Raw genomic sequence first — 25520 nt, 5'->3', positions numbered from 1 at the left:
ATTGTTTCCTTTGTAATCCTGCACACTTGATGTATTTAAAAACATTCTGAGAAGGGGCTCATTGGTTTTGTAAGACTTCCAAAGGGGTCTGAGTTCCCCCAAAGGTTAAGAACCTCCAGATTGGAAAGAAATTTTTTTTCTGAGTCACTGATGATTTACTCTCAAGTTTTAATTTTTAAAAATTCAGGACCCCTTTACAGAGCTCAGTTGCCTCCTGCTTCCCAGCCAAGCCTGTTCTCATTTTTCAGGGCCAAACATGAACCCGGCGCCAGGGTCCGGGGGAGAGAGGCAGCAGGAAGACAGATACTGGGATGTCTCTGTCGTGCGGGGAGCCGGGCAGGGCTGTTTTCAGTGGCTGCCTGCCCTTCCCTCAGATGCATATGCAGCTGCCTCTCCCAGTGCCGAGCCCGCCCTCCCAGAGGGATGGTTTCAGGAGACGGTCTATCTCCCCGTGCACGTGCCCTGGTGTCCTCGGAGGTGGGCTGGATTGAGGGGAGTGCAGCCCCCGGATGGGACGGAGGAGGCCCCGGCTCCCCCATGTTCTGGAAGTGATTTGCCCATTTTGCCCACCTCTTTGCTGCTGGGCAGGAGGCCCTGTGGGTGCTGGGGGCTTCTAGGGCAGCAGGTCAGTTCAGCACAGAGGGACAAGAGGTGGTGCGGTGTCCGCGTTCCGTGTCCGCCTCCTGTGTCCACCTCCCGTGTCTGCCTCCCGTGTCCACGTCCTGTGTCCGCCTCCTGTGTCCACCTCCCGTGTCTGCCTCCCGTGTCCACGTCCTGTGTCCGCCTCCTGTGTCCACCTCCCGTGTCTGCCTCCCGTGTCCACGTCCTGTGTCCGCCTCCTGTGTCCATGTCCTGTGTCCGCCTCCTGTGTCCGCATCCTGTGTCTGCCTCCTGTGTCCGCCTCCTCTGTCCGCGTCCTGTGTACGCGTCCTGTGTCCACGTCCTGTGTCCGTCTCCCATGTCCGCCTCCCGTTTCCGCGTCCCGTGTCCGCCTCCCGTGTCTGCCTCCCGTGTCCGCCTCCCGTGTCCACGTCCCGTGTCTGCCTCCTGTGTCCGCCTTCCGTGTCCGCGTCCCGTGTCTGCCTCCCGTGTCCGCCTCCCGTGTCCGCGTCCTGTGTCTGCCTCCCGTGTCCGCATCCCGTGTCCGCCTCCCGTGTCCGCCTCCCTTGTCTGCGTCCCCTGTCCGCCTCCCATGTCCGCGTCCCGTGTCCGCCTCCCGTGTCTGCATCCAGTGTCCGCCTCCCGTGTCCGTGTCCCGTGTCCGTGTCCCGTGTCCGTGTCCTGTGTCTGCTTTCGTGTCCGCCTCCCATGTCCGCTTCCCCTGTCCGCCTCCTGTGTCCGTGTCCTGTGTCCATGTCCCGTGTCCGCCTCCTGTGTCTGCCTCCCGTGTCCACGTCCCGTGTCCGCCTCCCGTGTCCGCGTCCTGTGTCTGCCTTTTGTGTCCACCTCCCATGTCCACGTCCCATGTCTGCGTCCCGTATCCGCCTCCCGTGTCTGCCTCCCGTGTCCACCTCCCGTGTCCATGTCCTGTCTCTGCCTCCTGTGTCCGCCTCCCATGTCCGTGTTCTGTGTCCGCGTCCTGTCTCTGCCTCCTGTGTTCGCCTCCTGTGTCCGCATCCTGTGTACATGTCCTTTGTCCGCCTCCAGTATCCGCCTCCTGTGTCCGCCTCCCGTGTCCACGTCCCGTGTCCGCCTCCCATGTCCACGTCCCGTGTCCGCGTCCCGTGTCCGCCTCCCGTGTCCGCCTCCCGTGTCTGCCTCCCGCGTCCGCGTCCCGTGTCCGCCTCCCACGTCCCGTGTCCGCGTCCCGTGTCTGTGTCCCGTGTCCGCCTCCCGTGTCTGTGTCCTGTGTCCACCTCCCGTGTCTGCGTCCTGTGTCTGCCTTTTGTGTCCGCCTCCCATGTCCGCGTCCCGTGTCCGTGTCCCGTGTCCGCCTCCCGTGTCTGCATCCCGTGTCCATGTCCTGTCTCTGCCTCCTGTGTCTGCCTCCCATGTCCGTGTTCTGTGTCCGTGTCCTGGCTCTGCCTCCTGTGTTCGCCTCCTGTGTCTGCATCCTGTGTCCATGTCCTTTGTCCGCCTCCAGTATCCGCCTCCTGTGTCCGCCTCCTGTGTCCACGTCCCATGTCCGCCTCCCATGTCCACGTCCCGTGTCCGCCTCCCGTGTCTGCCTCCCGTGTCCGCCTCTCGCATCTGCGTCCCGTGTCCGCCTCCCGCATCCTGTGTCCGCGTCCCGTGTCTGCGTCCCGTGTCCGCCTCCCGTGTCCGCGTCCCGTGTCCGCCTCCCGCCTCCCGTGTCCGCGTCTCTTGTCCGCCTCCCATGTCTGCGTCCTGTGTCCACGTCCTGTCTTCGCCTCCTGTGTCCGCCTCCTGTGTCCGCGTCCTGTGTCCACGTCCTGTGTCCACGTCCTGTGTCTGCCTCCTGTGTGCCCCCCATGGGGTCTCAGCAGCATAGCCAAGGGCACATGCAAGTTGGTATAGGCGAAAGCTGTCCCCCAGGCCTCCTGCCACGGGCCCCCAGTCCACGGTTTTTCTGTTACAGCATGACTGTTGATGTGCAAAAGGCTCCCTTTGGAGGCAGAGACTTAAGGAAGCCAAATTTATTTATTCATTTGCCAAATACTGAGCCTCAGGACATGGTGTCCAGCGCCAGGAATGTGTGGGTGAGAGAAGCAGGGGAGGCGTCTGTCTGGAGGAATGTAAAGTGAGTGGGAAGATGGACTATTGGAAAAGAAACGTCGCCATCAGAGGTGACGAGGCCCCAGAGGACAGGGCACCATGCTGGAAATTACTGGAAGGGAGCTGGCACAGCCTGGAAAACCTCTCTGGGCAGGTGACATCTGAGCTGTACTGGAGGGTGACAAGGACCCAGACACGAAGGGGAGAAGGAGGGATGAACATTGCAGACAGAGGGCAAAGCTTCTAGAAGGGCCCAAAGGTGAGAAAGGGACTCTGTGTGGGGAAAGGCCAGCATAGCTGCAGTGCAACGAGGGAGGTGGGCCGGGGTCAGGGGCCATAGGTCACGGGAGCTGGGCTTTGGAGGCCGGGGCCGAGTTTGCATTTCTCGGCTAAGTTCCAAGCAGGGTTGTGGCATTATCGCACGGCGTGCTGCCATGTTGGCATGGCCTGAGCTTCGGGATTCTTAGTGGTGCCGGCATCAGGCCTGCCGAGAGTGAGATGCCGCTAGGCACGGTTTTGCCTGGAATTACGCTGGGTGGAACCACCCACCATCCGTACTCTCATTCTGCAGCGCCCGCTGGCTGGGTAGCCAGCCAGCCTTCATACCCTTGATGCTCACCTTCCCAGGGCGTGCTGGTGACCGTCTGCAAGGACCCCACATTTCCCACCCGGCAGCCCCTCTCAGCCTGCCAGGGCACACCGGAGATGCTGGGGGTCCTTAGTGGGCGAGGGATGGGACTAGAGAATAGATAGCCCAGACTCCTCCGCCCGGCTCGGGGGTGGGCCCAGGCTGGTTCTGAGCCGTGTCCCCGAGGTCCCTGGCAGGACTGAGCCGCTCAAAGATAAAACAGGATTTCAAGATGCAGCAGCAGAGCATTAAACCACGTACCGTCCGGACAACCATACAGGATGCGCTGGGATCCCCTCCATCTTTTCATATAACAATTCTGCTTTCTTGTTTGTTTTTACTATTTTGCTTATTTTCATTTTCATTCTTCTTAGCCTAAGGGAGTTCCTCTGTGGTTTTTGTCAGGTGCCCCCAGAAACGCTGACGAGGCAGGTGTCCTGGGTTCGGAGGGCCCTCTCCCGGGCAGGTTTCTTCCGTGTCGCTAGCGCTGCTTGGGGGTGACGCCGGGTCACCCTGATGGCAGAACCCTCAGGAAGGTCCAGCTCAAGGGGTGGGTGTCGGTGAACCGCCCTCCTCCACCAGCTCTGTTTGGCGGGAGAGTCTGCCTGTCCTGGCGCCGGCCGTCCCGCCTCCGCACGGCTACATCTCGGTTCCTGGGTTTGAGCGAGGCTTACACATGCCTTTCTGATGGAAGGAAGTGGCTCACAGTGAAGGCAGCTTTTGGCCCAAAAGCCCAAGGCTGGAAACCCTCAGACACAGTTGGCACGTCCAGGGTTCCAACCACGTAATTCAGAGAAGACAACGTGATCCTCGGAAAGTGTTACTATAGTGCCCGCGGCCCGGTTTGGGGCTGTGCAGGAGGCCACGGAGCCGTGCGTGGCAGCCCAGAGGATGGAAGATCGTGACCAAAAGTAACGTCGGAGGGAATTAGGAGGGGAAAAACAGATCACCCGAGCAGAGCAGACGTAGCACGAACGCGGACGGGTTGGTAGCCCTGTGGAGACGGGCTGTGATGCGGGAGGAGAGTGGATGGCCAGCGGTCACCACTCCTGAAAGGGGTTTTATCCCTCCCCAGTGAGCTCCTCCCGGCCTCTTCTGGGGCTGGAATGGCAGCCAGGCTGGTTTCACAGGAGAGCTTTGACTGCCGGGTGACAAAGACACCAGAAACCGTGTCATGCCCCAGCCTCCTGCTTTGGTCTTTAGCTGCCCCGTTTAGCTCCCCTCTTGGCTCTGGCATATCCTCCCCGGACGCTTGTGTCCCTTGCTGCCTGTTGCCTGTGTCACGGTCAGTCCTGCCTCCTCCTTGACACCCGTGCTGGTGGCCTTTGCCGACTGCTCTGGAGCCTTCCCTTGTGCAAAGAGGCCATTCGTGCGTGGTGCCGGGACTCACTCCCACGTGCCTGTCTCGCCTGTGATGTCCTTCACTCGGCGATGCTGCGCCTCGAAGCGTGCAGCTGCATCACATCCTCTCGGGTTCCGCACCCCTCTGCCCACCAAAGGGAGACCCAGAGCTCGCCCGTCGTGTGCTGGTGCGACCTCGGGGACAACCGCTGTGCCTGACCCCCGAGGAGGGGAGGCCGAGGAGAGGGGCACAACGTGAGGGCTTTGAGCTGAGGAGTGGAAGGGGTTTGTGAGTTTTTTTAAGGAAGAGGCAGCAGGGGCTTGGGAGCAGACGTGCCTGGATTCAGATTCTGTCCATCTGTCTGTCTTCCCATCTATGAAAGGGGGCTAACAGCAGCACCTTCCTCTGTGTCTGCAGGACTGAAGGGGAAGGAGGGCTGGCGTCACAGTGCCAGGCACGGAGCAGGTGCCTTACATACCCCCTGCGCCCGGCGGTTACGTGGTGTTTGTGCTTCACGTGTGGCGAATGCCCAGTAAATTGCAGTAGTAACAATTATATTAATTATCGGTGATAGGTGGAGTATTTGCAGTTTGGCCTGCCCTGGGAAGTCTGGGTGAATGGTCCCGTGGCTCACCCCCATTTTGAGGTTAATTCCTGGGGAGCAGGGACCGATGAGGAGGAAGTGACAGGAGTGAGCCCAGCCCGCCAGTCCCCGCAAAACCTCCTCAGTGACAGGGGCTCTTCAGCCTGGTGGGGAGGCCTCGGCCCGGGGAGCGTTTCCTTCCATCCGTCTCTCGGAGACATTGCTTACCAATCAGGGCGTTGGGAAGGCGGGTGGGGAACAATGGAACACGTTGTCCTGCCGCCCGGCAGAGTTCACTCAGCGTGCAATCCTTGAGGCACGCGGAGCCCGCGGCACGGCCGCCAAGTGGGGAGGATCAATGGCCCCCTGTGTCAGGGAATTGGAAACAGATTGCGGGACGGGCCCCGGACAGGCACCCTGCCGTCGCCCTCCCACGTCCCCGCTGCCAGGCCGGCAAGGCCTGCGGGGGTCAGGTGGTCTCACCCGGGCGGGCGTGGGCACCGCCAGCGTGGCGTCCTTTCCCTCTCGTCTGCTTCCATGTTCCGATGCTTATGTACCAGAGGCTGCTTCCCATGGCACAGGGTTCAGCCTGGAGCCAGGGGCCAACAGGTAGGGGTCGGGGGGCAGTGAGCCTCGTCGTTGACCCACGATGTGCTTTGGCCCGGGTCTTAGGTCCTTATCTGCGATTTGGAATGAGGCATGGAGGCTGCCTTGTGCTGCATTGCAGAGATAGCGCGGGGCTGTCTCCCGAGAGGAGGCAGGGGGCCGGGGTGCTCGAAGGGAACAAATTCAGAGCAACTGTGGTCCGGTAGCCGCTGCACAGCTCAGTCACCCAGGAGTTCAAGTACCACTTCCCGGGCTCCCTGAGGGCTGCTCAGACTGGCGGGGGGCCGGGGGCTGAGGATGGAATGCAGACACCCTCCCTTGGTGATACCCGAGGCAGAGTGAGTTTGAGGGGCCGGATCGGCCTTTCGCTGCGGAGCTGAACTGTTGTAACGGTGTCAGCACGATTGTGTTTGCTCTGTGCGCTCCCTGCACTGTCCCCTTCCCTCCTTCCTCTTGCTGTCCATGTCGGGTGTGACTACGGCCTCATGCTGAGTATGACTCCATCCTGCAGGTGACTCCCGTCTTACAGGTGACCGCCATGTCTTACAGATGACCCGCATCCTACATTGGCCTCCCTGCCTCGGACTCTTCACCTGTCACCCAGGGGATTTAGCAGCCTTGCTTACGGGCTGGCTCTGTGACTGAGGAGTGAATATGTACAGCCCTGTGCATCACACCCCCTCATGGTTTTCCTGGTGCTGCTGTCCTTCCTTGGTGTCTGCTGGGCTCAGAAGCTCTCGGCAGACATTTTAACAGAGATGTAAAGACAGATTCAGAGAGACAGGTCCTGGAGCACTGGCTCCTCGCTTTGAGAAGCCTGTAGGGTGGCATGGTGGGCACGATGGAGGCAGAGAGGGGAACGCATGGGTGTCTGCTTCCTCAGGAGTGGGACCCTCTGGGACACGGATGGGGTGGCCCCCCGTGGCTGTAGGAAGTTGGTTCCCAGGTCCCTCACTTTTCAGAAGAGGAGTCAGCTTTTCTGCTGTGGAGTTTTAGACTGGTACGCTCTGTTTGTGATTAGCAGGAATTACTAGCATTTAATAGTGACGACGACAGGGCTGCTTGTGGGATGTGCCGGGCTCCAGGCGGATATTTCTGCAGGGCTGGGGTCTTAGTAAGCCATCCGAATGACCCCAAGTCAGGCTGTCAACACCATCCTGGTGGCCCAGTCACATGCAGTCCTGCGTGAAATGTACTGGCAACATCAGTGGTGCAGGCTTGACCGTAGAACCCCGGGACGGCCCACAGGGGCAAGTCCCCGCGCTCCTGAGAGTGTCTGGCCGACCTCCGATGTGGAGGGTGGAGGGAGGGGGGAATGAGGTCCGAGGCTCAAATGGACCCCCTCCTGGCTTGTGGTGGCCCGCTTGGATGGCACTGCCTACCTGGCTGGTCCCAGCTGCTGGAGGGAATTTGGAAGATTTGGGGGAAGGGGCCCCCTGAGGTTGGGCCCTGGGGTAAGGGCCCCGCTCGTCCAGGTCTAAGTGATAAGATGTTATATCAGTTATACAATTATAACAGTTTTAATTAGAACTCTGATGTTTATGACAGTAAGTAATATTCTTGTTATTTATTGGGCATGGTACCAGTTGGGAGTGGAGTCAGCCAAGAGCGGTAGAGACTGGAAAAATAGTGCCTAACAACAATGGACGTTGATTTCTCTTCTGCGTCTCAGGAGTCCTGGCACGGGCTGTGGGGGGCTGGTGGGCACGGCCACCGCACAGTCTTGGGGATCCAGGCCCTTCTGGCTTACCTCTCTGCCCTCCCGGGACGTGGCCCCTGTGGACCAGGATGGTGGCCATCATGTCCGAGTTCCAGGCCCTGGGGTGGAGGGGGGTGTTCTTTAGTTCCTCTGCCAGAGGGGCACCCTCCACATGGCTCTTAATTAGAAGGCCAGTTCACCTCGGTCAGGTCCACTCTGTGGGGCCCAGGGTCTGCGGGACTGCTTCATCCTGGGACACAGGTGACTCTGATCCCCTCACTCCTGGCGCCAGCCAGCGCCCTCGGCCAGCACAGAGCTGTCTCCGCCGTTCCCACGCTCCTGCCCGGCCTCCCTCTCCCTCTCTGTGACTCAGGCTCTTCTCTCCCTCACCTTCTCCCTCTCTCTCTGGTGTTTATGATTTGCTCTGCTGGAAAGTAGTGGCCCTGACCCTTCCCCACAGGGAAGAGGAGAGATCAGCGGGGGTTGGGGGGAGGGCCCTGGTAGAGGGAGGAGAGGTGACCACCCACCAGACAGGAAGGAATGTCCCTCCTCAGCCCCGGACTTGCTCCCTCTCCTGCGATGTGATGCGCGTACATTTGGTTATTTTCCTGAAGGGTGTGTGAGTCATGCTCGAAGCTCACCTTTGCCCCCTCCTCTGCCGGCCCCCTGCTGCCTGGAGGTCCAGCTCAGTTCAGCTGAGTGACTGTTTATTCAGCCCTTTCCACGTGAAGTATTTGGGACTATTTCCCTGGGAGAGTTTGCCAGAACAAATTAGGGGTCCAGAATGTCCAAGTGTTGTCAAGGTTCTTGAGACTGGTGGCCAATTTGCTTTCTGTTTTCATGGGGAGGGCAGGAGGCTGCTGTTTTTACCACATCCTCACCAGCACTGGGTATTGTGTGTTCATGTTTTACAAGATGTACCCTTTGGAGACCAGTTTGTCTCAGTTATCCTCCAAGATGAGGGGGCCGGGCTCTCCTAGGTCTTGGGCTGAGCAGGGCTCCTTGAAGGAAGGCAGGGGCGCTGAAGGGAAGGAAGGAGGGAAGATGGGGACTCTGTGCTCTGCTGGACAAAGTATAAACCGGTACAGACCTTTGGGAGCTCAAGCCGGTTCTTTCTGCTTGGACGGGTCAATCCTGTGCATCCTTGTACTCAGCACACCCCTCCCCTGACATGTCCGTCAGTCCCCAGAACCTATGAATGTGTTACCCTACACAAAAGGGACCATTCAGATGTGGTTGAGTGAAGGACCCTGAAGTGGGTACTTGGTCCTGGATGACCCCGGCCCCATGTCATCATGAGGGTCGCTGTAAGACACGCACCCAGGGGCCAGAGTTGGAGAAGGACTGTGGTGACAGAGGCAGAGTTGGAACGAAGGATGTGGCGTCTCTGGAAGCCGGAAGAGGCGAGAAGCAGGTTCTGGAGCCTGGAGCCTCCGGAACGAAGCAGCCCTGCCCCCACCTTGACTTGAGCCCGCTGAGGCCCGCTGTGCACCTGTGCGCTCCAGAGGAGGTTGGAGGCGTCAAGTTGTGCCATCTTGGTCACTGAGTGTGAGACCATGTGTTGCAGCCGCCGCAGGAATGGAATGTAGCCAGCGGCCTGTTTCTCTGCGTTTGCTGAGGTCAAACGGGGTGCTCGTGTTGGAGGGGGCGCTGGGGAGAGTGGTGAGAGCCCGGAGGTGGGAGGGCATGGCGTGGAGCAGGCGGCAGGGCTGGGAGACGGCAGACTGGCTGTGCACGGAGCGCTGTGGTGGGGGGAGCCCTAGTGCTGAGCAGGAGGACAAGGCGACACTGCGGCCCGTGATGAGGGCGGTGCACTTGGAGGGGAGGTGGAGTGGTGCCCGCAGGGGCCTGCGGCTTGGCTGCTGCTGGCGCTCGGTGCTTCAGCCCAGGTGCTGCTTCCCTGGCCGCGGCCCGTGTACCATGCGCTCAGGGTGGGTGCGCTTCTCCGTACGAATGTTGTCCTTCAATCAAAACGTTTACACATTTTTTTACAATCCACACGCACAAAACCGCGACATGCACGTTTCAAGAACAGCTTCAAGTCTGCAGATAACATGAAGCGCAGTCAAGTGCAGCCCGTGATGGAGGCCAGGAGCCGGGCGCAGGGACAGAGGGCGTTTGTGACTCCAGATCGAGGATGGTGTTGCACCAGGGACTGGGGGGGGGGGGCCCTGTCAGGTCCAGAGTGCGGGGGAGGGATGCTGCCCGCCCTTCTGTCCCAGAACCTTCAGGTTTGGCTACGAACACTCAGAGTACCGGGAGGAAGGCTCCGTATAGGGCGCAATGCTGTGAGTGTGGCTGGAGCTTGCCCCAGAAACCCCTCCCTGTCATGGGGACGGTGACCTGGCCTGAGTCCCTTGTCCCAGAGGGTCCGAAAGGGCCCCTTGAAGTCTTTAGCACCAGCTGAGTGCCAGAGAAGGGTCTGGGTTCCCTGCATAGGAGGTTTGTGTTGTGTCGGACGTGTTAGAGGCCTGGGCTATAGCAGGCAGACTGGAGCAGAGGAGCCCAGGGTGTCCGGGCCCCCACGTTGATGAGCCGGTCCCAGGCAGCCGGGTCCAGGTGGCCGCCCCCTTCCCGGGATTGCTGTGAGCTCAGGCCGGAGGCTCCAGGTCCAGTGTCCCCAGCCCCTGCTTTACCCTTGCCACGGCCACCTGCAGAGAGGGGCCGGGCCTCGTGCTCGGAAGATGACACCCTAGCCCACTCCAAACCGCCAGCCTCAGCACCGCCTGGGCCAGCCTTCCAGATAAACACAGCAGTGTTTCAAGACTCCGCGGGGAGGTGTTTGGGCCTGGAGTGGGGGAAGGTTTCGGGCCGCCCTCTGAGCCCAGCCAGGACCCTCCCGCTCCTGGGACAAAGTAAAGCCACAGACTCCCCTGCATCTTCCTGCTGTTTCCGGGTCTCGCAGCGGAAGGCGGCTCGGCCCCATGGAGGCCCTGGTCCCCTCCTGGAATGCGGGGTGTTGTGGAAAAATCGAGCCCCAAAGTGCTCACCGAGGGAACGCCAGAGTGCCCCTGGAAGGCAGCTGGTTCCATTGGCTCCCCCTTCCCACCCTCATACTCCCCAGCTTCTCTTTTCCCTCAAAAGAAAGAAATATCAAAGCCAGAGAGAACCCTACTTAGTCGAGAAAAATGACAGACCTGTAAGGGCACAGGACCACCAGGACCTTTACAGGCGCTCGTCTGTTTGCTGGTTAAAAGAAAGGCGGTCCCTGTGCTGAGGACCACACACAAGCACGTTTTAAGCGGCTGACTTTTGAGTACCTACAATTTACCAGATTTTTTTTTTTTTTTTTTTTTTTTTTTTTTTAACTGAGGCACAGCTTAAATATAATCAAGTGCTGTTGTGTGAAGCGTGCCGCCCGGTGAGTCACCGCATGGGGTGCCCCTGAGACACACAGAACTTGCCAGCACCCGCGGTGGGTCGGGGAGCCCTCGTCCCCCTTCCTGGTCCACACCCCTACCCCAGCTTACCACCGTCCCGACTGCTAGGCCCGTCGCTTTGCTGCCCGCGAACTTCATATCCGTGGAATCACACAGTGCGTCCTGTTCTGCGTCGGCTTCTTCCACGTGTCCTAAGTCCGACATCCATCCGTGTGGCGGGGTGTGGCGGGTCTGCCCTTGTCTTTTGCTGGACAGAATTCTGTTGTGAGAGCATGCCCCAGTGTGTTTGCACGTCCCCCTGCTGACACACATTGGGGTTACTTCCACTTTTTTGGACACTTTGAATAAAGCCTCCGCCAGCCTTCTTGTTCAGGTCCTTCGTTGTGTCAGTGCCACGGGAGCCCCATGGCATGCGTACGGTTGTTAACAGCCCCGTGTCATGGGTGGGGAAACCGAGGCACGACACACTTTAGTGCCTTGTCCAAAATCCCAAAGTAAGGAGCGGGGTTGGGATTCCAGCCAGACCCATGTGCTGGAGAGCCAAGCTCTTTGCAAAGGCACAGCGTTTCGGGAGCAAAGTGGCCAGAGACTCAGAGTCCAGGGTTGTGAAGCACGGGCAATTTATCTGCGCTGAGAGTCCCCCTCCTCCTCCTTGGCAGAGGGACGTCTGGCCCACTCCTCACTCCGCATCCTGTCTGTCCCCACCCAAGCCCAGCTGTGCCCCTGACAGCTGTATTCGATGTTCCGGGGAAATTCAGGCTCTCTCTCAGCTGCTGGGGAAAAGCCTTGCAAATCCTGTGACAAACAGCTCTGATCCCGTGTTTAATGTGGAGCCTGATGTCGGCAGCGGCGAGCGAGGGCGCTGGCTTTGGGAAACACGGTCGGTGCCAAGCCTGGAGCGTGCATCTGGCCCTCGCCAGGCAGCCAGCCCGCTGGTCCCCAGCTGAGCATGGCTGGAGGCTGGACAGCTTCACGGTGGCCTCCAGGCCGGGTCTGCTGACCCTGGGTGGACGTGAGCAGTAATGAGATGGCCACGTGAAACGCCAGCACGGCCCCCCTGAATGCGAGCCGGCTTGTTGTTTTCCGTTGTTCACAACTGGGGCTCATGGCCTGAGCCGTCTGCCCCACAGGTCCCTTATCTGAGTCCCTTATCTGAGACCCTGGGGGCCGGATCTGTTTCAGAATTCAGGATTTGTGGGATTTTAGAATGTTAAATCATTGCTTACATTGTATATCATTAACAGCCCTGTGGGGCTCTGTGCATTCTGGGTAACGAAACTCCCTCACTTTCTGTAGCACCCTGTGTGGGTTTGCAGCTGTGACCAGCCTCCCTACTCCAGTCAGGGACGGCCCTGTTTCTGAGTGGGTGTGCTGCAAACTGGGGAGGAGACTTGTGTGATTTCGGAGCTGCTGGTAGGGGTTGGGCCATGGCTTCTGACCACCGTGACCTGGAGGGGCTTATCTGTGCGAAGGGCTCAGAGCAAATACAGGGGACACACAGTCCATAATCACAGCGTGTGTGTGTGTGGGGGGGGGGGGGGCGGGGGTTGTCATTTTGATTTTGTTGTTATTTTGATCTGGTTTTTGCTCACGTGTCTGAAGCTCGGGGAGGGCTCTGTGGGGACCGCTCATGTGGCGTGGGGACCGCTGGGGAGGCTCGAGAGCTACAGGTATTGATGGCTGGGTTCTGGGGTCACCCTCGGGCTGTCTCTCCCATGTGTCTGGGGGGTAAAGCTGGCCGTTAACGGGGGGCCTCCACTGGGCTCTGTTGGCCCTGCCCCTGCACTGGGCCTTCCCTGTGGCTGCTTGGCCCTCCCAGCACGGGGGCAGCACACTAGTCATACGACGTGGAGGTGAGTGACTCCTGGTCTCGGTGGCCGTTTCCACCGTGCTTTGTGGGTGGAGATGGTCTCAGAGTTCCCCCCAGGCTCAAGAGGAGGGGACATCCTAGCACGGGGTGGGAGGAGTGTCGGCATCGCATCCGTGAGAGGAACATGGGATCAGTTGTGGTGGTCGTCGTAGAAAAATACGTGCCTGCCACACGACGCCCTCCGGGTCTCTCAGGCCCCTGCAGTCTGGACACCCCTCCTGCTGAGGCACAGACCGGCAGCGCTGCCTGTGGCAGCCCTGGCCACTCTGGTGGCCCATGGCCACCCCCGGTCTCGGGACCCTGGAGGCTAGAGACGCTTGCTGGTATCCTTATCATGGTGATCTTGAAAGTATTTAACTTTATATTTATAAACTAATATTAACTTTATATACTTTGTTTATTACGTACTTACGACACTTCCATATCTGTGTTATGTGTTTATGTTTTATTTATTTAAAACACATTTATTTTACACAATTAATGTATTTTTATTAATTACCTACAACAGTTTTTATATTCTACATGTACCATATTATATATAATAAACTCAGTCACATTTATGCATATAAAATATATTTGCTTATACATAAACATTTGGTAATGATTATAAAATTTACAACCTTAATTAGAGGTGATCCTCTAATAAAGGCTAGAAATTTATGATCATACTGGGAATGTCTGTCAAAATGTTGTTTTTTCACAAATAGTTTCAGGAGGAATCACACCTCTTCCAGGAGGAAAGATTTTCTGGGAGTAATTTTAGGGGCTATTTCTGGGGATATTTCAGCAGAAGTGGGAAGAGTTGCTGGCAGTGAAGTCTCCAGCTAGTGGGTTATTCTAGGTTAGAATGGTTAAGGAACACAAAAAAACAAAACAAAAACTTTTTGTTTAGGCTCATAGGTTGCCTAAATGCAAGGGAATGGACCGTCGAAGTTAAGTTTTTAAGAAGGCTGTGGGTACCCAGAGCTGAGGGGGGCTGGGGGATCAGGTGAGTGTGTGCATCTTAAGTCGGGGTGCACATCACCCCGAGGGTACACAGAACGGGAGAGAGAGTTACAACGTAAACACATTGGGCTTCGGTTTCTCCTAGATGCCAAGTATGTAACACATTTTCAATATTGAAACAAACATGGATATATTTTGGAGCAGAATATAGAATCTGTAATTTTTTAGAATAAAACAGAAGACTTCAAAGAAATTCCATCCTGGCAGCAGCCTGGCTTGGGGGAAAATCACGGATACCTCCCTTCCACCTCCTCCAAGGTCCTTGCTTGCTCTCTGCCATGGGGTGGGGGGGGGGGGTGCGGCTTGGGGGAAAAGCAGGAGAGGCCGTGTGCTAGCTGGGAGTTCCTGCTGTGCGCGAGCGCTCTGCAGTGCTGGTTCCTGGAGCTGGATGTGCTGAGGGAAGGGAGGGAGGGAGGAAGGAAGGAACAAAGAAGGAAGGAAAGGGAAGGGAAGGGAGGGAGGAAGGAAAGAGAGAAGGGAGGAGGAAGGAGACGAGAGGAGGGGTTGCTGCCTATCAGCCTCCCCGAGGAGCGGGAGCTCCCCCCACCTGGCCTCCACCCCCCAGCAGCACGTGGCTGCTGACCACAATTCCGAGTGTAAACACACAGTGACTTTCGAAGACTCACCGTGTTCTTTCTTCTCCAAGAAAAATTCAGACTATCTCATTAATAATGTCTACTGATTATGACAATATCTTGGGTATACAGTGTTGGATTAAATACATGCATTTCATTTATTTCTCTTTATTTCTTTAACACGTCCAGTAAAAAGCTCAGAATTATTTATGCGGCTTGCATTACGTTTTTACTGGGTGTGTTGGCTGGAGTATAAGGTAATAGACCTGACATAATGGACCACGGAACCCTGTCCTTCCTAAAACATCTGGAGTGGCTAGTTTGGGGCGCAACCGGCTACTGATAAGGTGTTTTAGGTAAAGTCTGTCTCTTTACTCACCTCCAAGCCAACATGGGCTCTCCCACGCGTCCGCCCTTTGGCTGGCTCCATCCTGCTGGGAGCGCCCCCTTCCCTTGGCGCTCCAAGGCAGACCACCCTTCAGCACACAGCACACGGCTCAGGTCTCTTTCCCGTCAAAACCATTCTTTGTCCCGCGTCCTCCACCCAGCTCCACAGAGGATCTCTCCTTGGAGGCCTTAGCAAGCTTGCTGTCTCGGTAATTAACGTGATAGATCAATAATCCACCCCTCCATATTCTTCATTCTCTTTTCTTACGTGCTTAAAAGCATCGGCATGGTGTGTTGTTTATGGGGAGACGGCTCAAAGCCTCTCATTGTTCAGGGGAGGCTCGGAGGGCCAGGTGCTTGCCCAGGCTCACGGGGGAAGTGAGCAGGGAGGCCAGACCCCGACGGAGGAGGCAGTGAGTGTGCCACACTCCTTCCCCACACCCTGTTCATTCAGCGCACGGGGCAGGAGAGCCCCATATTTTCACCACCGCACCACACCCCGTAGCAGAAACTACTGGTTAGCTGTGTCACCGTCCCCGCCAGTGCCTTTCTCCATCTACGAAGGCCTGCAGGGGCCAGATAGGTGCTTCCTCTGCCTCCCTTGAAGCCGGCGGTGGGTGGGTGGGTGGGTGGGGGAGTGATTCCATTCTGGTCAAGAAGCTGGAGGGAAGCCAGCAGAGAATTTCAGGGAAGAATTTTATTCTTTGATAAAAGAAAAGAAGTCATGTGAAGGGTCACGAGAAGAGATTCTTTTTTTTACTGTCTCGGTCCTGCCCCTGAATGCAGTTGAGGGTGACTGGTGTTGCAGCAGCCATCTAGGGACCAAGAGGTGATAATGTGAGGGAGAGAAGTTGAGGGTGCTGGAGCAGAGAGACGCAAAGGGCCTGGGCAAGGATGACATTATTGTGTTGCCAAGACAACCTCAGGACCACCTACTTAGGGACTTTTAAAAATATGATACAATTACGTGTTTTTATTGCTTAAAGCATCTTTATTTGAGCATTCTTTTCCTTGCACCAGAGTGCCTCCTAACTGATGACTCCACATTATCACAGAGAAAAAGAACCCACACAAGAAACAAAATACGTAGTATAAATTAATGCCTCCAGTAAAACAGAAAGTGACAGTCTCACCTTCCCAAGCACTGACCAAGCACTGAACAGTCCTACAGCTACAGCTTCCTGAGGCCAGGCCTGGTGGCACTGGACCAGCAGTGTCTCATTTAAGTGTCTTGACAACTCTGTGAGGTAGGCATGGAACCACCTTTACAGAAGAGAGAACCACGGCTCTGAGGGGCAAGGCCGTGTGTCCAGATCACGTGGCAGATATTGAGTGGTGGGAGCTGAGCTGGAGCCCCGACGGCCACAGCTGGCCTATCATGCTTCTGTGACCCGCTTTTCTTGTATGTCTGTTGTTTGTAATGAAGCTGGCATATACTCTCAGCCTAGTATTTCTCAAGGTAATACCAGCGAGGATGTGGAGGAAAAAAAGAAAGAAAGTGAGGGGAGAGAAAGGAGAGAGGGAGGAAGAGAGAAAGAAAGAAAGAAAGAAAGAAAGAAAGAAAGAGAAAAAGAGGAAAGAGAAGGAAAGAAAAAGGGAGGAAAGAAAGAGAAGAAAGAAAGAAAGAAAGAAAAAGAAAGAAAAAGAAAGGGAGAAAAGGAGAAGAAAGAAAGAAAAAGAAACAGAAGGAAAGAAAGAAAGAAAGGGAGGAAAGAAAGAAGAAAGGGAGGAAAGAAAGAAGAAAGAGGAAAGAAGAAAGAAAGGGAGGAAAGAAAGAGAAGGAAGGAAGAAAAGAAAAGAAAGAGAAAGAGAAAGCAAGAAGGAAGAGAGGAGACCTAACTTGCCCTCCGTCGAAGGACACGCCGCTGCCCGCTCCCAGGCAGGCTACTTACTGTTTATTTGGGGCTGCGTTAAAGATGTCAGTTGTTGTAAGTTTTTCTTTCCTGCAGGTAGGCATTTTCTAAATGGACACATCACAGTCTTGATCTCAAAGTAACACATGAAAGACATAAGAAAGAAAACACGTTCAGCAGGTTTATAGTCTTTCCCTTATGCCAATAAACAGAGGAGGCAAGAATGTAACCATAAAGACAAGGTGACCAACCTCCACACATAAAACGTGCTCATCAGAGGAGCAGAAAAGTGTTCGTGAGAAGGAATTTGGTTCTGCTCAAATTTAGTCTGGGAGAAACTTGTGGAATGAATCAGTCTTCTTGCCAGAGCAGAGATGGATTTGCTCTTCTGAGAATCCCCTAATCTTGCACAGCCTGTGGTCTCCGTAGAGACAGCGTTTTAGTGTTTTTTCCCCTGTGGGTACAGATGTCCCAAGAGCTACCTTCCCCAACATCTTTTGTCCCAAGTAGAATTACAGATGAATTTCTTCTAAACTCTCAAAATGAAAACAAACAAAAAGAGCCATGTATATAAAACATAAGAAATAGTTTGAGTTTTCTGTATTGTAGAATGAACACGACCTGATGCCAAAGTTCAGTGACGCTAAGGATGTTAAGCATTTTTAAGCTTTCGCTCTGTGACGTGCGTTGCATCCTTGCAAAAACCGTGTAAGTTGGTTCCAACGTTATGGCCATTTTACAGATGAGGAGAGTAAAGTTAGATCCCCTGCTTGAGGTCACAGAGCCAGGATTGGAAACACTTGCATTTAGTCTGAGGTCTGTCTGACTCTGGAGCCCTTTCCCTGACTGCTGGTTGTCTCAGAAACGAGGTTGTCTTGCGTTGGAGTCCCACAGGAGCAGACCCAGGACAGCGGTCAGGGACGCGGGTACCTTCGTTTCTCACGCACACCCCCAGGAATAGGATCGTTCACGGGTGGCCGCGTATTGCGTTTTGTAGAAATCGACAGGCAGGTAACCGGAATGGGGGCCCCATACATTCCCACGGTGCCGTGTTTCCATGGCAGTTGACGTCATCCGTCTTTTTGGATTTTAGCCACTCTGGCGGACGTGCGGGGTTATCTCAGTATTCACGTTTTCTCAGTGGAAAGTCATGTTCAGCACTTTTTCATATGCTTGTTGACCATTTACATCCTTCACAAGTTGCCTCTTCGAGGTTTTTGCTTGTTTTTTTTAATTGACTACTTTGTCTTTTTTTTTAAATTGATTTGTAGTTCTTTATATATTGAGTTCTTTCCCAGATACGTGTATTGCACACACACCCTCCCGTCTGTGGCTTATGGTTCTTCTTGTAAAGTCGTTACCTTTGCATGAACAGAGGTTTTAATTTTGACGAAGTTCAACTTATCAGTCTTTCTTTTTGGTTAGTGCTTTTTGTGTCCTGTGTAAGAAATCTTGGCTTCTGCACTGATATTTAAAGCAGCAGTCTGCGTTTTCCTTGAGGGTGTGAGTTCGGCTGTCATCCATGAAGGACAGAAGAGCTTGCTTATTCCCTGGCCCCGCATTCCCTCCTGGATTCTGTATTCGCTTCCTCAGAGGGAGAGCCACATAATGCGGGGCTCTGGGAAGGAGGCCTGTGTTTGTGGCTTTTGGATGAGTGGGTGAGGTTCCCACCTCCACTGGAAAGTAGATCCATGTGGATGAAAATTCCTTTGAAGGAAGGTTTTGCTTCATTTTCAGATATAAAAGCGGAAGGTGGTTCGGTTTCACTGGAAAAGTGTGTCTTTGAGCTACTGGACTTTTCAGACACTGTGTCTCTGTTTGTAAAATAAACAGTGAAACAAGGAAAGGAGAGAGTGAATTTTAATGGGATCGTCGCTGGGAGGGGCAACGAGTCTTTGTATTTCCCGCTGCGCAGAAGGGAGGGAAGGACGGGTCAAGCTGCCATCTTAGGAAACCAGCGGCTGATTTTGGATGGCAGCCGGCCCAAGACCCATTCCAGTGACAGCTTTTCCAAGAGAAAAGTTTGTGACATGAGAACCCAACATTCTTTAATCATAGAGATAAAGATAGTAAAGGACACGAAACAATTCCCTTCTGACTACAGAAGTGGCCATTTTTCCTTCTTAGTGACCTCGCCCTTAACCTTCAAAAGGGAAGACAGAAAATCAGGAAGGAGACGGTGGAAACCTTAGAGGCAATTCGCGTCTTTCCTTTCTGCCCTCCCTCCTTATTTCCCCCTTGTTTTGCCTTCCCTGCCTGCCCTGTTCTCTCTGGGTTACCTCCTTGGGCCTCCACGTCTCGGCTCACCGCTCCTTAAAGTGGGGGTAACAGTGGAGCATCTCCTGGGGCTGTTGGAGGGCTGGGTGAGCCGTCCTGGTGCTGTCCTTCCTGCTCCGTGCTTGCCCCAGGAGGGCTGGACGCTGCTGTGTCCTCTCTTCAGATGCCTTTTCAAGCCACACACCTTCACTGTTGGATTTGTGGGGAGCAGATTGATCCTTTGTCTTCGGGTTTTGCGGCTACTCAGTCGTGAGGCTGACGTGTGACCTGACATTCTTCTGTCTGATTCTCTGAGCTGCTTTTGATCTTTGGAAATGAACCAAAGCCGTCTGCTTATGACTCTGGCCAGCAGTCAAACTGCCCTCCAAGAAATACCAATTTCCAAAGACGGGAAAAGTGTGGAGAAGTGGCCGGGAGGTGGATGTCAACACCGTGTAGACAGAGGTGTGAGTAGGGTTCCCATTTAGGAAGTTAAGCAGATGAGAAAAATACTGTGTCTTTTCAGCTGCACTTTTGTGAAATGCTGTTAAAAAATCAAAACAGGGGCGCCTGGGTGGCGCAGTCGGTTAAGCGTCCGACTTCAGCCAGGTCACGATCTCGCGGTCCGTGAGTTCGAGCCCCGCGTCGGGCTCTGGGCTGATGGCTCAGAGCCTGGAGCCTGTTTCCGATTCTGTGTCTCCCTCTCTCTCTGCCCCTCCCCCGTTCATGCTCTGTCTCTCTCTGTCCCAAAAATAAATAAACGTTGAAAAAAAATAAAAAAAAAAATCAAAACAAAACAAAAACAAAACAGTGAAAAAGAAATGACAAATCTGGCCAGAACGTTTGTCTCAAATACTTTGTATCTGTGGCCCTTCTTGAGTACCAGTATTAATATTTTCAGTTTATAGATGAGGAAACTGAGCTCAGAAGTCATGTGACTTTCCTGAAGGAGCCACAGCCACGTTAGTATGGTGAGAAGGTGCTAAAATATGTTGTGATTTACTGAAATAAATCTAGAAACCAGATCTTTTGTAGTGTGACGTTTTCCGACCTACAAGCTCCCAGGATTAGACGTGGTCAGAGTCGGCTCGTTCGGCTTCTAGGAGTTTCGGGTTATCGTTGGGCTGGGGCAAGACCAGAGGCCAGAGCTGGGGCTGTGCAGATCTGTTGGGGCCCCACACTGTTCATATTTGGCCAATGACATCCTGATTTTCCCAGGGAGACCCTTTCTTGCAGTTGGGTTGGGCTGGCCATCCTCCATCATGTACCAGGTTTGAACACTTTCCCAAGACCTTTCAGTAACGACCGTTTACACCTGAGCATACGGGTCAGCTTGGGGATGGTCACACGACCCAGATCATCAGTCACAGCTGGCGTTATTGGGGATGTCATCGGCACAGAAGGGCAGAGCCACAGACAGTGGAAAAGACGGGGTCTCCACACCATGTAAGGCTCTGTCACTGACAGAGTCCTGGCCAACCCAGAGTTTGACTTGGATGGTGGAACTGAGGGTAGAAAGAACGCCACTCAGACATTCCTGTCGCTCTTCACCTTGTAATAACAAAGTTATTAAAATAAAATTTAAAGTGTTCAGATAATGCCACACTTCAGAGAAGATCCGGACGGCTTCCACCCCGGGAGTCCTGGCCGTGACTGTGGGAGAGCCCGCTGGGGCCCCGGTCTGGCTGTCCACTCCCTGGATGAGGGTCCAGTCCCCTTTCCGAAGCTGATTCTCAGCTGTGAAATGCAGACCACAGCACCGTGTGGAAAAAGCGCGAGGAATCTGGTGGCCCCGAGAGCTGTACAGATATTCGTGGGACCGATGACCCAGGGCCCAAGAGGCCTGACTGATATCACTGCCAGTGAAATAGTAGCAGTAACAGCACCTGCTACCAATGATCGATCACTTGCCTTATCAATGAGATCTGACTGCGTAACAGACCTCTGCCAGTGGAACAGTTTCAAACACCACCGTTTACTTACTCATGATTCTACAGCAGCTCGGGCTGGGCTCAGCTGGGAGGTCCTTCTGGTCCTGGAGGGGCTCGTTCAGCGTCTCTGGTTGTCTGCTGCATCAGCACGGGGTCCCTTGTCCTTCCGCAGGTGTCCTTGTCACCTGGCCCACTGGCGGTGAAGGTTCTGGGGGCAGGGCGCAAGACCCTTTGAGGGCTGCATTCAAAACTCCAGCACCCCTATTTCAGCTGCTCTCTGGGCCAAAGCCAGTTGCCGACCAGCCTGAATTCAAGGGCAGGGAAGCAGACTCCTCCTCACCGTGGAAAGCCGGGGCCACTCCTCCAGTGTACTGCTGCCCTCCATGCTTGTGGTGCACCTGAACTCATTCAGTCCTGCCACAATCCTTGCAGGCGGTTATATCACCTCGTCATCGTTATCGCCCCATGGTGATAGGGTGGAGTGTGACGTAGCTGTGAGGTCTCAGGGTTTTTAGGCGAGCCCTGGGAAGAAGGGGCCGAGACGTGAGCTCTATTACGATAGCTGAGCCTTGCACGCCTCCAGCCTGTGACATCCTGTGAATGACCAGCAGCCGTGATGGGCTGAGGGCTCGCTGTGACTCCTCACAACAGCGTCCCCAGTGCTGTGAAGGTGCCATCTCCATTTGCCAGAAGAGCAGACCGAGGCACAGACGGGTAGGTGGAGTGTCAGGGGCACACATCTAGGAGGAGACAAGGGTGAGACCGTCTGTGCTGAGTGTCTTTTGTGCGCCCTTGGGACCCGCCTCCACCTCCCTGCCCTGCTCCGGGGATCAGAGGCTGATTGGGTGGGCCGTACCAGTGGCTTCCTTACTCTCCACCTTCGGCTTGGGTTGGGCCACCAGGAGGCATGGCAGGGGCGGGGTGGGGGGGGGCGGTGGGAGGAGAGAGGTTGGGATATTTGTTCCCTCAGTTTTCTTCTGCGAAGCTCCTACCCCAGGCCCTGGCTTCCGTCAGGGGGCCCTCACTGTGCTGCTCCCTTCCCTGGGTTCTGGTACCTGCTCCCTCCCTTCCCTGCATGCCTGCTGCCTGGGGCTTCTGCACCACCCTCCTGGCTTCCTTCGATCCTGCCTACACCTTCTGCAGTTCCTCTGTTCAACTTTACTCAAGTTGCCTCTTTTTAACGTGCCTTCTGATTCTTGCTGGGACCCTGAGTGAAACACCACCTGACTCAGCACTCTCTCTATTTAATATGTATTGGAAGGATGGAAAGCCTGGAATACTAACAACAAAAGTGCTAGGTGATACCCCAAGCTGAGCTCCTTGAATGATGGGATCATGCCGGCCGGAGGCGGGACGGGCTGTTTCTGTCTGGAAGGACACCAAGCTTTGAATGCTATTTCTGTGTCATTTCCAAAGAGCTTGGATTGCATTTTAATTAATTTGCCTTGAAATTAAGACGCCTCACTTTTTTCTTGAGCTATAGGCTCAAACTTTCCGGCATATCGTATTGCAAGGAAATGCTTCCATAAATCAAAGTGAATGTGGCATTGGAGACTGAGAGAGGTAGATATTTATATGTGGGTGTTTTATATTCTACTCTTGTGCAAAACTGTAGATGTGTATTTTGCAAGAGGCAGTTTTCCAGACTGGCAGCCAGTAAGTCCTGAGGACGTTCTGAGTGTGCTCCCTCTACCTCCAAGTGATGTGCTGGCAGCCAGGCACCCCCGTTCACGCTGGGGTGTGGGTCAAGGAGATGGAAGTCCGGTCAGACCTGGGGTCCTCCATCCACTAGCTGTGTGACCGTGGGTGTGTCATCTAACCTGTGAGCCCGTGTGCTCGGGTGTGAGCCGAACCGAAGCCTCACACGGGTGTCAGTCCTCAGGCACCCCCTTCCCACTCCAGCCACCACTGGATGGTTCCTGGTTGGGATCTTGGCTGCTCTGGGGACCCCCGGACTCTCAGATCTGCACTTCTCCTGGAAGGAGCTGGAATAGCTCAGGGGCCCCCTGCAGAGCCGGATCGTGTTGTGGAACCGGTCGGGAAGTCGAATTTGCAGAGAGGATGTCTAGTGGAGGAGTATGTTCGAACTCGGGTTCGAATCCTGACTCCCTGTCTTGTTAGCGAAGCACCAGTGGGGATGCTTCCTTCCCCGGATGGTGGTTTGGGAACAGGAGTAGGTCTCTCAGAGTGGTGTTCGCCATGCCCCTGAAGCCCACAGCTGTCGTCAGCACCGGAAATGCTCCGAGCAGGCGCAGAAGCCAAACAAAAGGAGAAAAACGTGTGCTCACGCGCTCAGTGAATAGTTGCTGTGCTGCTGCGTAGTATGTTACGTGCTGTATGGAGCAAGCAGAGTAGAGTGACGAGTGACGTGAGCAGAGCCTCTGCCTTAGAAGAAAGACGTTTTACCAATGACACAGGCAGCTACAGTTACAGTTTTTAGTAAGGCTGGAAAGGAAACAAATAAGAAAGAAAATCGAGGGAAGGTTCCTCGTTTAGGGAGGGAGCGACCCAGAAAGGAAGTGGCATTTACGTAGGAGGCTGTGCTAGTTACGGTGACGGCAGCTGCTACGCAGGTGCCCCCGACCTCGGTGCCTAACACAGCACGTGTCTGTGCGTTGCTCACGTGCACTTGACCGTGGATTCAGCAGGCGTTCCCTACGTGGCGGTTCAGGAACACGGGCTCCTTTGATCTTGGGCTCAGCCATAATCATAATAAAGAGTTTGGTAAGGTTGTAGAATACAAGTTCAATATACAAAAATCAACCGTGTGTTCCTACACGAGCAATGAAGAATCTGAAAATGGAATTAAGAAAACAGTTCCACTAATGACAGCATCAGAAAGGATATAATACTCAGGACTGGGGCGAGCTAAGGAGTGCAAACCTCGTACCATGGAAACTGCAGAATATTGTCGAAAGATATTAAAGAGGACCAGAACACATGGAATGACACCCTGGGTTTATGTCCTGAACACGTATGAACAGACTCACCAGGTCATTGGATAACGTGGGGGATATTCAGCAACACGGTGTGTGTCTGATCATACGTACGCAGTGAGTACATATGAAAACTGCTTCTTCTGAGGTCATACGACAGCTTGGACGGATCAATGGTGCAGTTATATCTGAACATATAGAAATTTTTTATTTTTGTATTTTATATTATTAAAATGTATTTGTATTTTGCATTCCATATAAGTGTTATGTGCATGAAAGCTTCCTAAATCATATGAAGATGGGGCTTCCGTGATACAGTTTGTATCTGACCATGTAAACTCAGTGTATATGTATGAAAACTGTGTCCTACATTAAAAGACAGCTGGGGTTTCTGTTATACAACGTGCGTGCGCGTGTGAACGTGTGTATACAGTGTTTATGAAAGCTCCTTGCCTAGATCTTAGGCCAGTGGGGCTGCAGTATTTGGACATGTGTACATAATGTATGTGCATAGATACTTCCCAGATCTGGAGAGCAGAGGGGTTCAATGACTGTGTGTTTGTGAACCGCACAGCATAGGGCATATATAGTGTATCACTGAAACATATAGCGTTATCTTGTGCAATTTTCCCTCTCCCTGAATTTCTGACTGTTTTATTACAGTGGACAGTGGACTGTGAGGGCTGTGTGTTACTCTCCCAGGCTTTCTACATGTGTTATCCCAGTTAATCTTTTCCAAGAAACCTTTTTAGTTGCTCTTGTAGCACTCAAAGACTCAGAAAGGGTAGGTAAGTTGCCTAAGGTCACACAGCTAGTCATTGGCAGAGCTGAAACTTGAACAAAATTTGTCCGACCTGTGAGCCCTTGGCGCCTCTAGCTGGAAGGCTAGAGATGCTGTCACTGTGCTCCCTGCTCCCTGCTTGAGCCCCAGGGGAAGGGGAGGAGGCTGGCTGCATCTGCTCTATCCGTGGGGCCCAGACCCTGCACCCCCCTGCCGCTCCCTGACTGGCTACATATGAGGTGTCGGGCTGGGCCAGCAGGGTCTGTGCCGCCGGCTGGGTCCCAGCAGCACCTGGTGAAGCGCCAGGGCGGCCTGCAGGGTAACATCCTGGGACCACCGTGCAGACCTGGGCTTTTCCTCGGGCCACAGGGTGTCTGGGGAATGCTCTCTGTGAGCTTCCCTGGGGAGGACCATCTTCACAGACTCTCATGTGTGGAGGGAGAGGTGTGTTAAAACGGAACCAAACCAAAACCAAGAACCAAACTCCAAACAAGCATGGAGTTTCTTCCCAGTGTTCCTTCCTGTGAGTTCAACTCAGGAGGAGGGGACCCTGATGCCCCGCCTCCCAAAGGTGCTATTAGAAGGGGCAGAAGGTGGCACAGCACGCCGGGGTCCCCTCCTCCCGGTCGGCGGATCTCACAGCCCCGCCTGCGTGCGCGGCCCTGTGGGTCAGAGACACCTGACTGTGCATCTGGCTCCGCCACTGTCCTGGCGGGTAACCTGGCAAACCTCGTGGCGCCCACGAACCCAAGCATCGTCATCCGTGGCGTGGGGCTAATGGCTATTAGACGTGACAGCTGTCAGGAGCATCTAAGAGAATTCTGGGGTGACCTGGGAGGTTGGCACAAGGAGGATATTTGCTTAATAAATGCCTTCCCTTCTGAGTGGTTCGTAAATCTGCAAGAATAAATGTAAATGAACTTGGGGCCACGGGCCAGCCTCTCTGGGCTCCCTGTGTGGTGTTCTAGAATGGGGATTCTCCACCGGGGTTCTTTCCACGCAGCACTCAGCA

General features: G+C 54.6%; 1 long non-coding RNA gene across 1 annotated transcript; it reads right to left on the bottom strand.

The window, feature by feature from the left end:
- Window positions 1-7387: 7387 nt before the first annotated feature.
- Window positions 7388-12067, bottom strand: LOC123577744. Its single transcript, XR_006702060.1, has 2 exons — window positions 11005-12067; window positions 7388-9495 (listed from the first exon to the last, which is right to left on the bottom strand). It is a non-coding gene; the product is annotated as an uncharacterized LOC123577744 (long non-coding RNA).
- Window positions 12068-25520: the final 13453 nt, after the last annotated feature.

Source organism: Leopardus geoffroyi, chromosome E2 (assembly GCF_018350155.1).
Source record: "Leopardus geoffroyi isolate Oge1 chromosome E2, O.geoffroyi_Oge1_pat1.0, whole genome shotgun sequence".
NCBI classification, from domain to species: Eukaryota; Metazoa; Chordata; class Mammalia; order Carnivora; family Felidae; genus Leopardus; species Leopardus geoffroyi.
Note: the sequence above shows the minus strand (reverse complement) of the source record. Positions and strands in the feature narration are given on the sequence as shown.